Raw genomic sequence first — 12,702 nt, forward strand, 5'->3', positions numbered from 1 at the left:
TCTGCCACCGGTGGTTGTATCATCAATGCTTGGAACAGCGGCGAGAGCAAGGTCAGCGGAGCGAAGCTGGCAGGTCGGGTGTAAAAGGAGAGTCATCTGTTGAGGTATTCTGATCCGTTGTTGTGCAGAGCTTCGTGAGGGTGGGTGAGGAGCTTGAACGTGATTCTTATGTTGACAGGGAGCCAGTGCAAGTCTCTCAAGTGGGCTGTGATGTGGCGGGGGATGTCCAGGATGAGGCGTGCGGAGGCGTTATGTATGCGTTGCAGTCTTTTCTGGAGCTTGCCCATGGTTCCTGCTAAAGGCTGTTGCTGTAGTCCAGTCTGCTGCTTAAGAGGGCTTGGGTGACCGTCCTTCTGGTTCTGGTGGGGATCCATTTCTAAATCTTCTGAAGCATGCAGAGGGTGTTGGAAAGGAGGAAGAGACGGCGTTGACTTGCTGGATCATTGATAGTGATGAGTCCAATATGAACCCCAGGTTGCGTGCATGGTTGGTGGGTGTCGGTGCGGTTCCTAGTGTGCCAACAGGAGTTGTCCCAGGTGGAGGGGGTGGAGCAGAGGATAAGGGCCTCAGTCTTGTCAGGAATTGTCAGTCTTGTCAGGAATCAACCAGGAATGTCATCTTTCTCTGACTCAGCTTAAGATAAGTGTTGCTCTGTCCAGCTGCCCAAGCAGGAATCAGCCAGCTGTCAATCCATGCCAGGAACTGGGCCTGAGAGGCCCTGGAAGGAATGTCAGGGAGAAAGGGCTGAGTCTCTCAGAACACATCTGGCAACTAACTCCTGGACAATGCCATTTTGAATTATCCCAGAAGACTTTGCAGGAAGGTTAGGACAGGGACAGAGAAGTGATGTTTCACATCAGAATAGGCCTGCTGGATACTTCTACCCCCACTTTAAAGGTCTTGCACAGGGGAGGGCTCTCTCTCCTGGGTGTGATTCTCTGCAGGACACTGGGATTGAAGATGGGTGTCATGGACAAGTGGAAGAAAGAACCCCCTGACTTCCCACTATGGCAAGGACTCTGCCCCTTAATGACTTCAGACCCAGAGATGTGTATGCCTGGGCCAGGTAAGCTGGCCTCCTTAGACCATCTGAGGATCAGTTGGGGAAAGATTGGGACCTAGAAGGAGGGCACGCGGCTCAGGATAAAAGAAGGCTCCCAAATGAAAGCATGGTGCAGGGAGTCGGTGGGACTGACTTTCTAACCCAGTTGGGGGTCTTTGAGGTCAGGAGGCCTGTAGAAAGTGCTCATGGTGGCAAGGGTTCACCACCAGTAGCGAAATGACACCATGATCATCCAAAACGACCCCCAGGGCCTGAGTTATGGCTGCCAGAAGGTTCCTGACCTTTGACCTTTCTGGGGTGAGCAGCAAAGCGTGTGGGTCTCCGCCCCTGCTCTGGTCTGTCCTACAAGGGTGGGCCAGGGCCCAGGGGCTGCCCCCAAGATAAAGTAGAGTGCTGGGGAATACCAAAAAGAGGGGCCCCAGACCCCATACTGAGACTGTCAGGAGACTGTCCCACTTGTGAAAAAAAGTGCGGGTGCTGTTGCTCACCACCCTGCCGCAGTGGTGAAGGGATCCTGGACCCCATCTTGGGATCAGGTCCTGCCAAAGCAAAGTCAGGGGGAGTTGTTGTGTTCCCTGTGAAGCTGCAGGCGGGTGAAGTAAAGCCAGGGAGTGCCGTTGCTCTTCCTGTGAAGGTGGAAGAGGGGCCCCAGACACCATCGCAGGGCCCCACAAAGAACAGAAGCAGGGGATGCCATTGTGGCTCCCACAAATATGGCCACAGGCTGTGGGCAGGGCCGGCGACCAAAGTAAAGTAAGGGAGCTCCGCTGCACTCCCTGTGAAGATCCTGGCAGAGGAGGGTTTCTAGGACCCATCCCAGGGCCCCCAAAGCAGCAAAAAGGCTGGGGAGAGTGCCACCACACTCACCCCTGTGGCACACCTCCTCCTTTTCCCAATGCCCATGTGTGGATGGAGTAGGGAGGGTGGGGCCACTGCACACGTCTGGGCAAACTGACCTGAGGCTGCCGGCTCCCAAGTCAGCCTGTGAGCACTGCGCACCTGGGGAGCTGGTGAGGGCAGCCGGGGGTGGCTTCCTGAGCTGCCTTCCAATGAGGCAGCATCAAGGGGGGTGTCTGGGTGGGACTAGACACCCCAGGAGAAAGAACATGGCACAAGGCAGCACAAGGAAAATAAAAACAAAAGTAAAGCAGCTCTCCCCGGCTCAGCAGGATGAGCTGCAAATTAAATCTACACACTCTAGAGGGAGTGCCCCATAATGCCTTGCAAGGAACAACATTTTTATGCCTTGCTCAGCTTGTGTTGACCCCAGGAAGATGCGGTCACCACCAACAGAATGCCAATGGACATGGGGAGCTGCAGGAGCAGTGCAGCCTCCCCCAATAGAACGTTTTGTGTCCCCACCCGAGGTTGTATGGGATTTGAAAATCATACCCCCCCCCAAGGGTTCTGTTAGAAATGGGGTTTTTGGTTGGCAGTCAGGTAACCCCCTGTCCAAGCAAAAGCCCTCACTCTAGTCAGGGTAAGTCACACACAGTCCAAGATTATCCTGTGCCCACCCTCTGGTAGCTTGGCACGAGCAGTCAGGCTTAACTTAGAAGGCAATGTGTAAAGTATTTGTGCAATAAATCATACAATACCACCATATAGCACCACAAAAATACACCACACAGTGTTTAGAAAAATAAATAATATTTATCAGAAAAATTGTAGGTCAAAACGAATTTGTAGAGATATCACTGGAAAGTGATATAAAGTGTCTTAAGTCTTTAAAAAGCAAACAAAGGGCCTCATTCCGACGGGCCGGGGGCAACGGAAGCGCCGCCAGCAGGCTGGCGGTGCTTCAGTGCCCATTCACCGCCGCGGTCAGAAAAGGGGATCCGGCGGTTTCCCGACGGATTTCCCCTGGCTGGGCTGAATGGGGATTCCGACCCCCTTCCCGCCAGCCTGTTTCTGGCGGTTTTGACTGCCAGGAACAGGATGGCGGGAACAGGTGACGTGGGGCCCCTGCACTGCCCATGCCAATGGCATGGGCAGTGCAGGGGCCCCCTAACAGGGCCCCAGCATGATTTTCACTGTCTGCATAGCAGACAGTGAACATCGCGACGGGTGCAACTGCACCCGTCGCACCCCTGCAACACCGCCGGCTCCATTCGGAGCCGGCCTCTGTGTTGCAGGGCCTTTCCCGCTGGGCAGGCGGGCGCTCCCCTGGTGGGCGCCCGCCGGCCCAGCGGGAAAGTCAGAATGGCCTCCGCGGTCTTCTGACCGCGGAGCGGCCATTTGGCGGTTCCCGCCAGGCGGGCGGCGTCCGCCGCCCACCCGTGTCAGAATGACCCCCAAAGTCTCTTTCACGCACAAAGTACCTGGTTTGGAGTGGAAAATCTCCTCAGAGGGCCACAGAAGAAGAGATACGTGGAAAAAGGGTGTGTGCGTCGATTTCTCCCCAGCACACACGGACTTGCGTCGTTATTTTTCACGCGGTGAAGTCGTGCGTCGTTTTCCGGTGCGCGGACAGTCTCTTTCTGTGGATCGCGGGGATTACCAGATGTCCCGGGTCTGTGCGTGGATTTTCCTGCTTGTTTTCCGGCTGCGCGTCGTTCCACGGGGCTGCGCGTCGAAATTACGATCTCACGGCAGGCGTCGCGTCGATTTCTCCTCTAGAGGTTGGGCGGCGTTGTCCTTGCGAAGCCGTGCGTCGAAGTTCCAGTCGTCCCGAAGGAGTCGCATCGATCAGCGTCGGTGTGCGGTGTTTTTCTCACCGCGGAAATAGCTGTGCGTCTAAATTTTCAGCACACGGAGCGTCCAAGTGAAAAAGAGATGTCTTTTTGGTGCTGAGACTTCAGGGAACAGGAGGCAAGCTCTATCCAAGCCCTTGGAGAGCACTTTCACAGCCAGACAAGAGTTCAGCAAGGCAGCAGGCCAACAGCAAGGCATCAGTCCTTTGTAGAAAGCAGACAGGTGAGTCCTTTGAGCAGCCAGGCAGTTCTTCTTGGCAGGATGTAGTTTCTGGTTCAGGTTTCTTCTCCAGCAAGTGTCTGATGAGGTAGGGCAGAGGCCCTATTTTATACCCAAATGTGCCTTTGAAGTGGGGGAGACTTCAAAGAGTGGCTAAGAAGTGCACCAGGTCCCCTTTCAGTTCAATCCTGTCTGCCAGGGTCCCAGTAGGGGGTGTGGCAGTCCTTTGTGTGAGAGCAGGCCCTCCACCCCCCCAGCCCAGGAAGACCCATTCAAAATGCAGATGTATGCAAGTGAGGCTGAGTACCCTGTGTTTGGGGTGTGTCTGAGTGAATGCACAAGGAGCTGTCAACTAAGCCCAGCCAGACGTGGATTGTAAGGCACAGAAAGATTTAAGTGCAAAGAAATGCTCACTTTCTAAAAGTGGCATTTCTAGAATAGTAATATTAAATCCAACTTCACCAGTCAGCAGGATTTTATATTACCATTCTGGCCATACTAAATATGACCTTCCTACTCCTTTCAGATCAGCAGCTACCACTTCAATACTGTATGAGGGCAGCCCCAATGTTAGCCTATGAAGGGAGTAGGCCTCACAGTAGTGCAAAAACGAATTTAGGAGTTTTACACTACCAGGACATGTAAACTACACAGGTACATGTCCTGCCTTTCACCCACACAGCACCCTGCTCTAGGGGTTACCTAGGGCACACATTAGAGGTGACTTATATGTGGAGAAAGGGGAGGTTTAGGCTTAGCAAGTACTTTTAAATGCCAAGTCGATGTGACAGTGAAACTGCACACACAGGCCTTGCAATGGCAGGCCTGAGAGAAGGGAAAGGGGCTACTTAAGTGGGTGGCACAACCAGTGCTGCAGGCCCACTAGTAGCATTTAATCTACCGGCCCTATGCACATAGAGTGCACATTACTAGGGACTTATAAGTAAATTAATAGTCCAATCAGGTATGATTCAAGGTTACCATGTTTTAAGGGAGAATGCATATGCACTTTAGCACTGGTTAGCAGTGGTAAAGTGCGCAGAGTCTAAAAGCCAGCAAAAACAGTGTCCAAAAAGTGGAGGGAGGCAGGCAAAAAGTTAGGGGTGACCACCCTAAGGCTGTCAGGTCTAACATGTGTCCCCCCCAGCTGAAAGTGGGGAGAGTTACCCGACCTCCTGGGAGCTCTCATCGCTAAGGCGGAAGTATCTGGAGAGACCATCAGCATTGGCGTGGTCAACCCCTGGGCGATGTTCCACCGTAAAGTCCATCCCCTGTAGGGAAATGGAATACCTCAAGAGTTTTGGATTCTCACCCCTCATCTGCATGAGCCATCTGAGGGGCCTGTGGTCTGTCTGAACCCGGAAGTGAGTCCCAAACAGGTAGGGTCTTAGCTTCTTCAGTGCCCAGACCACAGCAAAACCTTCTCTCTCAATAGCACTCCACCTCTGTTCCCGTGGTAATAGCCTTCTGCTAATAAAGACTACTGGTTGGTCTAGGCCCTCCTCATTTAGCTGTGCTAGGACTGCCCCTATGCCATGCTCTGAAGTGTCTGTCTGCACGATAAATTCCTGGGAGTAGTCAGGGGCCTTGAGCACGGAGGCCGTGCACATGGCTTCCTTCAGGGAGTCAAAGGCTTTCTGACAAGCCTCTGTCCAATTCACCAACCTAGGTTGTTTCTTGGAAGTGAGTTCTGTCAAGGGTGACACAATGGTACCATAGCCCTTGACAAATCTGCGGTAGTATCCTGTGAGGCCTAAAAAGGCTCTCACCTCAGTCTGAGTTCTAGGTGGTTGCCAGGCCATGATAGTTTCAATCTTGGCCTGGAGTGGCTGCACCTTGCCACCACCCACTAGGTGTCCCAAGTACACCACGGAACCCTGCCCAATCTGGCACTTACTAGCCTTGATGGTCAGGCCTGCCTGTTGCAGGGCCTGAAGCACCTCCTTGAGGTGGAGCAGGTGTTCCTCCCAGCTGGAACTGTAGACAGCTATGTCATCCAGGTAGGCTGCACAGAAGGCATCCTTGCCAGCTAGGATCCCGTTAACCAACCGTTGGAAGGTAGCGGGGCATTTTTCAATCCAAACGGCATCACCCGGAACTGGTAATGGCCATCAGGGGTTGAAAATGCGGATCTTTCTTTAGCCCCCTCAGTCAGGGCGATCTGCCAATACCCTGAAATAAGATCAAACGTACTCAGGAACTTGGCAGTGCCCAGCCTGTCAACGAGCTCATCAGCTTGGGGGTTGGGGTGAGCATCAGTCCGTGTGACTGAGTTGAGACCCCGGTAGTCCACACAAAACCGGAGTTCTGGCTTCGCACCTGGGGCAGTAGCCTTAGGGACCAACACCACTGGGCTGGCCCAGGGACTACTGGATTTCTCGATAACCCTTAGAGCTAACATCTTGGAGACCTCCTCCTTGATGCTGGCCTTCACCTTATCCGATAACCTGTAAATTTTGTTCTTCACAGGGAGACTGTCACTGGTGTCAATGTCATGAACACAGAGGTGGGTCAGTCCAGGAGTAAGGGAGAACAGGGGGGAGAACTGCTCCAACAGCTCATAGCAGTCTGCTTTCTGGTTTAGAGTCAGGGAGTCAGAAAGAATGACCCCGTTCACTGACCCATCACCTTCTTGGGCAGAGAGGAGGTCGGGGAGAGGTTCACTCTCCTCTTCCATTCCTTCATCTGTGACCAGAAGCATGTTGATCTCAGACCTCTCAAAATGAGCTTTTAGTCGGTTAACATGGAGCACCCTTAGGGGGTTCCTAGGGGTTTGGAGGTCCACTAGGTAAGTGGCCTCCCCTTTCCGCTCCTTTACTTTAAATGGGCCAGACCAGCGGTCCTGGAGAGCTCTAGGCTCTACTGGCTCCATTACCCACACTTTGTCTCCAGGTTGAAACTCTACCAGGGTGGCCTTCTGGTCATACCAGCGTTTCATTACCTCTTGACTGGCCTCAAGGTTACTTTGGGCCTCTTTCCAGAAGCGGGTCATCTGGTTGCGGAGGGCCAACATGTAGCTGACCACGTCCTGAGGGGGTGCCTTTGGAGCTTTCTCCAACCCCTCCTTGACAATGCTTAAGGGTCCCCTGACAGGGTACCCATAGAGAAGCTCAAAGGGACTGAACCCTACCCCCCTCTGGGGGACCTCTCTGTAAGCAAAAAGAAGGCATGGTAAGAGGACGTCCCACTTACTCCTCATGGCCTCAGGGAGGCCACCAATCATGCCTTTCAAGGTCCTGTTGAATCTCTCCACAAGACCATTAGACTGGGGGTGATAGGGTGTGGTGAACTTGTAGGTTACACCACACGCATCCCACAGAGACTTCATGTATGCAGACATGAAGTTAGTGCCTCTGTCAGACACTATCTCCTTGGGGAATCCCACACGGTTAAATATCCCCATCAGAGTTCTGGTCACCATCGGTGCAGTTACGGTCCTCAGAGGGATTGCCTCTGGGTAACGGGTGGCATGGTCCACCAAAACCAGGATGAACCTGTTGCCTAAGGCAGTTTTGGGGTCCAATGGACCAACAATGTTGATGCCCACTGTAGGAAAGTCCTCCTTTTTCCCCTGGTCACCCCCACACTTTTTGGACAGGTACTGGTGGTTACTGACTCTTGGCTGTGCCCTGGGTACTGCTTACCAGTCCCAGGGCCAGTGCTCTGTGTAAAATGGATATGCAAATTAGGCTAATTATAATTGGCTAAGTTAACCTACCTATAAGTCCCTAGTATATGGTAGGGCATGTAGGTTTAGGGACCACAGCATAGGTGGTGCACACCTAGGTGCACTGCTGAGGTGCCCAGTGCCATTTTAAAGGCAGGCCTGCCTTGCTGGCTGCTTTTAAATTAAAGTTATATGCAAATTCGACTTTGGAATTAAAAGTAGTTCCAAAGTCTTAAACTACCTTATTTTTACATATAAGTCACCCCTAAGGTGTGCCCTATGTGCCCCTAGGACTGGGTGCCATGTAACTATAAGCAGGGACTTTATAAAAATAGATTTATAAACCCTGGTGAGGTAACAACAGCCAAATTCGTTTTTCCCTCATTGAAGTAAATGGCCTTCATAGGCTAGAATGGGGAGACTTTATTTTAAATTTTAAAGTCTCCTTAAATGTTGCATACCAAGAATTTGGTATCAAATTAATTGTTGTAATAAATCCCACAACTTCCAGTTGTTGGATTTAATATAACTTGTTCAGGTAAAAAGTTTTAGACTTTACCTAAAAAGTTGCCAATTTCAGCCCTGCATTGTTTTTGCTGCTGTGCTCTGATTGGCCAGCCTGCAGCAGCTTAGCCAAGCTGCCTTGATGAGGTGTGAAGTGGCCTGGCTTCACACAAAGGAAAGTGCCTGTGGGAGAGAATCTCCCCTCAGCAGATGGTGAGGAAGGAAGGGGGAGGGCTGCCAAACTGGTCTTCAAAGGCAGAGAAGGACATTTGGAGCAACCAGCAACACCCCCACATCCTGCAACCCCAGACAACTAGGTGCCCCCTTGATTAGATTAGGAGAGGGCAGGAGAGGGGTGTGTTTATGATTTTTAGCCACACCAGTGGGTGGGCTCAGCCAGATGTAACCTCCAAAAATCAGATTCAGCCATGTTGGATTAATAGAGAATGTTGCCTTCTGGGATAGATTTTTGCCACACTTCCCAGGAAGTGGTCATCACAGGGGGACGACCCTGTACCTGATTGGAGAACCAGGACCCCCCTGCTTTTCACCCAGGAGCAAGGATAAAACTGGCAGACCTGCACCCACACCTCAGATTCCCATCAGATTCCAACAAGGAAGAACTAAAGGAGAAGAAGGACTGCCCTGCTGGACCCCTGGCCTGCACCTGGAACCTGCACTCAGAAGGACTGCACCAGCTGCACACTTGGGCTTCACCACAAGAAGGACTTTGCCTGGCTTCAACTGGTTCAAGGAGGGACTCCCTGTTTGCTACAGGTGAAAAATTGCTAACCAGAGTCCCCTGCACCAACTCCTGAAGAAAGCGACCAGCTGACCACTGCCCAGTGGCCAAAAAGGAGTTTGCGCCAGGCGCATTCTGGGAGTTGTAGTCCGCACCCCCCAAGGACCATCTCAGAACTTCTGGACCCTTGGGGTGAGCTGTGGACCCCAAAAGAACCCTAAAAGGACATCTGGGTGAAGCCCCAGAAGTTTGGAGAAGTTTGGAGAATTTTTGTAAAAAAGCTCCATAGAGGGACCGACCCGCCGCGGCAACTCTAGCCGGCTTGCCTCAACCGCGACCAGCCCTGATTTGCTGGTTCGTCCCGGTAAAGAAAAATCTCCGAAAAAGAGACTAAGTCCGAAGGTAAAAAGTTGACTGGGACCTCCCAGCCATCGTATCCGAGAAGGGCTCCATGGACGTCGGATCAAGATCCAGGTTTAACCCGGTCGAAGGATTTTCACTTCGAAAAAACGACTAAGTCCGAAGGTAAAAATCTCCACCGAGGATTCCAGCATCGCGTATCCGGAGAAGGGCTCCAGGAGGTCGGATAGGACTGGCAGGTTCGTCCCGCTGAAGAAAATCTTCAAAATAAAGACTAAGGGGGTGATTCTAATTCTGGCGGGTGGCGGAGGCCGCCCGCCAGAATTCCGCCCCCATTATACCGCTCCGCGGTCAGAAGACCGCGGAGGGTATTATGAGTTTTTCCCTGGGCTGGCGGGCGGTCTCCAAAAGACCGCCCGCCAGCCCAGGGAAAAACCCCCTTCCCACGAGGATGCCGGCTCGTAATCGAGCCGGCGGAGTGGGAAGGTGCGACGGGTGCAGTGGCACCCGTCGCGTATTTCAGTGTCTGCAAGGCAGACACTGAAATACTTTGCGGGGCCCTCTTACGGGGGCCCCTGCCGTGCCCATGCCATTGGCATGGGCACGGCAGGGGCCCCCAGGGGCCCCGCGACCCCCCCTACCGCCATCCTGTTCATGGCGGCTTTCCCGCCATGAACAGGATGGCGGTAGGGGGGGTCAGAATCCCCTCGGCGGCGCAGCGAGCTGCGCCGCCTTGGAGGATTCTAAGGTCAGTGGAAAACCGGCGGGAGACCGCCGGTTTTCCCGTTCTGACCGCGGCCAAAGCGCCGCGGTCAGAATGACCAAGGGAGCACCGCCGGCCTGTCGGCGGTGCTACCGCCCCCGTTGGCCCTGGCGGTAGAGAACCGCCAGGGTCAGAATGAGGGCCTAAGTGTGAAGGTAAACTTTTAACCGAGGCCTCCCGCGTCCTGTAGCCGAGCAGGGCTCCATCGCGGTCGGCCTGAAACTTTGACTTTGCCCCGGTCGAGGTGCAACCAGATGACCCGATTGGCGCTTTTTGTTTCTAAGCGCTAGAAAAATAATAATCCTTTAAAAATTCATATCTCCGGTTCCCTTTATCCGATTTTATTTGTTTTTGTGTCATTTTAAAGATAAAAATATAAACTATTTTTATAAATTGGTTTTGGATTTTTAAACTGTTTCCTGTGTTTTATTTAATTACTGTTTTGTGATATTTGAATGCTTTACACACTGTCTCCTAAGTTAAGCCTTGACGCTCGTTGCCAAGCTACCAAGGGTTGAGCTGGGGTTAATTTACTGAGACCTAACTGGACCTAAGTGGAGGTTAGTGGCTTGTTGCTAGGTGTAGGTACCTACCTGCCCTTATCAATAACCCATTTTCCAACATTTTTGGTGGCAGCGGTGGGATCCTGTACTTGTGTTCAGTATCACGTTACAGTTTTAAGTAAAACAAATTAAAAATCCTTTAAATTGTCTTAGTGCAAACATTTTTTTTTTTTTTTTTTTTTTTAATTTTTAATTTGGATTAATTTCTATTATTGAATTTTTTTAATTTTTCTAAATTATTGTTTCCAATTTTTGCAAAAAAGTTTTTGTTGACACAAAACTAGGGAACCATGGAGCTTGATCTGGCTAGCCTACCCACACTGACAGTAGTCCAGCTTAGGGGGTTGTGTACTGAAAGAGGGTTGCCTGCAACCACTGACCTCAGGAAGCAAGTCCTGATCAAATCCCTGACAGCATGGGCTGAGGCCCAAGAGGTAGACGCAGGGGAAGCTCCAGAGGAGGGAGAAACAGGGGAGGATGCTAGCTCTAACCACTCAGGGGAGGGAGGGCATCTGAGCCTAAGTGAGGATGAGGAAGACCGGTCCTCAGTACATACAGTCACTAGGGGCAGACCCAAAGCTAATGGTGGGAAGGGGGTCCCTTCAGGAGGAGAGAACCCATCCATCAGAGAAAGAGAGCTGGAGGCCCAGCTAGCATACATAGCTTTGGAAGCAGACAAGCTGGCCCTAGAAAAGAAAAAGTGGGCAAACAAGGAGAAAAGAGATGGTGGCAGCGATAAAGAAGCTGAGGTGTCCCTGGGTGGGGTTTTTTCCCCCAGATTACCCAAAGGGGTGGTTCCTGCCTATGTAGAGGGGGATGATATAGATAAGTGGCTGGGGGCCTTTGAGAGGGCCCTCCAGATGAGGAGAGTCAAGCCTCAGTACTGGGGTTCACTTCTTTGGGAGTTAGTTCCCAACTCTGGGAGGGATAGGCTCCTAACCATGAGGGGGGAGGATGCAGACTCATACCCCAGTATGAAGAGTTGCTTGACTAAAAAGTTTGGTCTGACCCCAGAGCAGTATAGGCTCAAGTTTAGGGACACCCAAAAGACAAGCACCCAGTCCTGGGTGGACTTTGTGGACATATCAGTAAAGGCACTGGAGGGCTGGATACAGGGCAACAAGGTAAGTACCTTTGAGGGGCTGTACAATTTGATTATGAGGGAGCACCTTCTAACCAATTGTGTCCAAGAGAAGCTCCGCCAGTATCTAGTTGACTCTAAGTTGACCAACCCCAGAGAGCTGGGGGAGGCAGCAGATGACTGGTTAAGAACTAGGGTTAACCAGAAACCCCCAGGGGGTGATCAGAAAAAGGGAGGACATGGTTCTTCTCAGGGGAAGAACCAAGGGAAAGATGATAAAAAGCCCAAGGAGTCCTCACAAGAGTCCCCAAAAACTTCTCAGGGTGGGGGAGCCCCGAGCCATTTCACTTTTAAAGGGAAAGGGTATCAGGGAAAGAATTATGATCCTGCTAAAGCAGGAAAGTTTCAGGAGCTTGCTAAGGCCGGCAAGTGCTTTGAGTGTCATCAACCTGGACACAAAAGAGGAGATGCTATCTGCTCCAAGAAGCCCCCCACTGGTGGGCAATCCCAGGGGATTGCTAGTGTAGGGTTGGGGGTGGAAGTTGGCCCAGGGCTGGGGACAGGGTACACAGAGGTCACCTTAGTATCCGTGGGTGGGGTGGTCATTGCAACTATGGCCACCTTACCTCCCATCATGGAGAGGTATAGGCAGAGGCCTAAAGTCAATGGGACTGAGGTGGAAGCTCTGAGAGATACAGGAGCCAGTGTGACAATGGTCACAGAGAAGCTGGTTTCTCCAGAACAGGTCTTACCTGGTGTCTTCCACCAAGTGACTTATGCAGATAGCAGAACCAAACTCCATCCCATGGCCATGGTAAGTCTGGAATGGGGAGGTGTGACTGGCCCTAAGAAGGTAGCTGTAGCTCCTGCCCTCCCAGTAGAGTGTCTGCTGGGAAATGATCTTGAAGCATCTGAATGGTCAGAGGTGGAGAGAAGGGTCCATGCACAGATGCTGGACCTCCCTGAATGGGTGTGTGCTGTGACCAGGTCACAGGCAGCACAACAGGGAAGTGCTGGACACTTGGACTCTGGAACAATGGGCCAAG

At 52.1% G+C, this 12,702-nt stretch overlaps 1 protein-coding gene across 2 annotated transcripts in view; it reads left to right on the forward strand.

Annotated features, from left to right (window-relative positions):
- Positions 1–12,702, forward strand: part of TENM1 (teneurin transmembrane protein 1) — a 1,758,425-nt gene that overhangs the window by 236,743 nt on the left and 1,508,980 nt on the right. The gene's annotated exons all lie outside the window — the stretch shown is intronic.

The sequence above is a fragment of the Pleurodeles waltl genome, chromosome 2_1, assembly GCF_031143425.1.
Source record: "Pleurodeles waltl isolate 20211129_DDA chromosome 2_1, aPleWal1.hap1.20221129, whole genome shotgun sequence".
NCBI lineage: Eukaryota > Metazoa > Chordata > Amphibia > Caudata > Salamandridae > Pleurodeles > Pleurodeles waltl.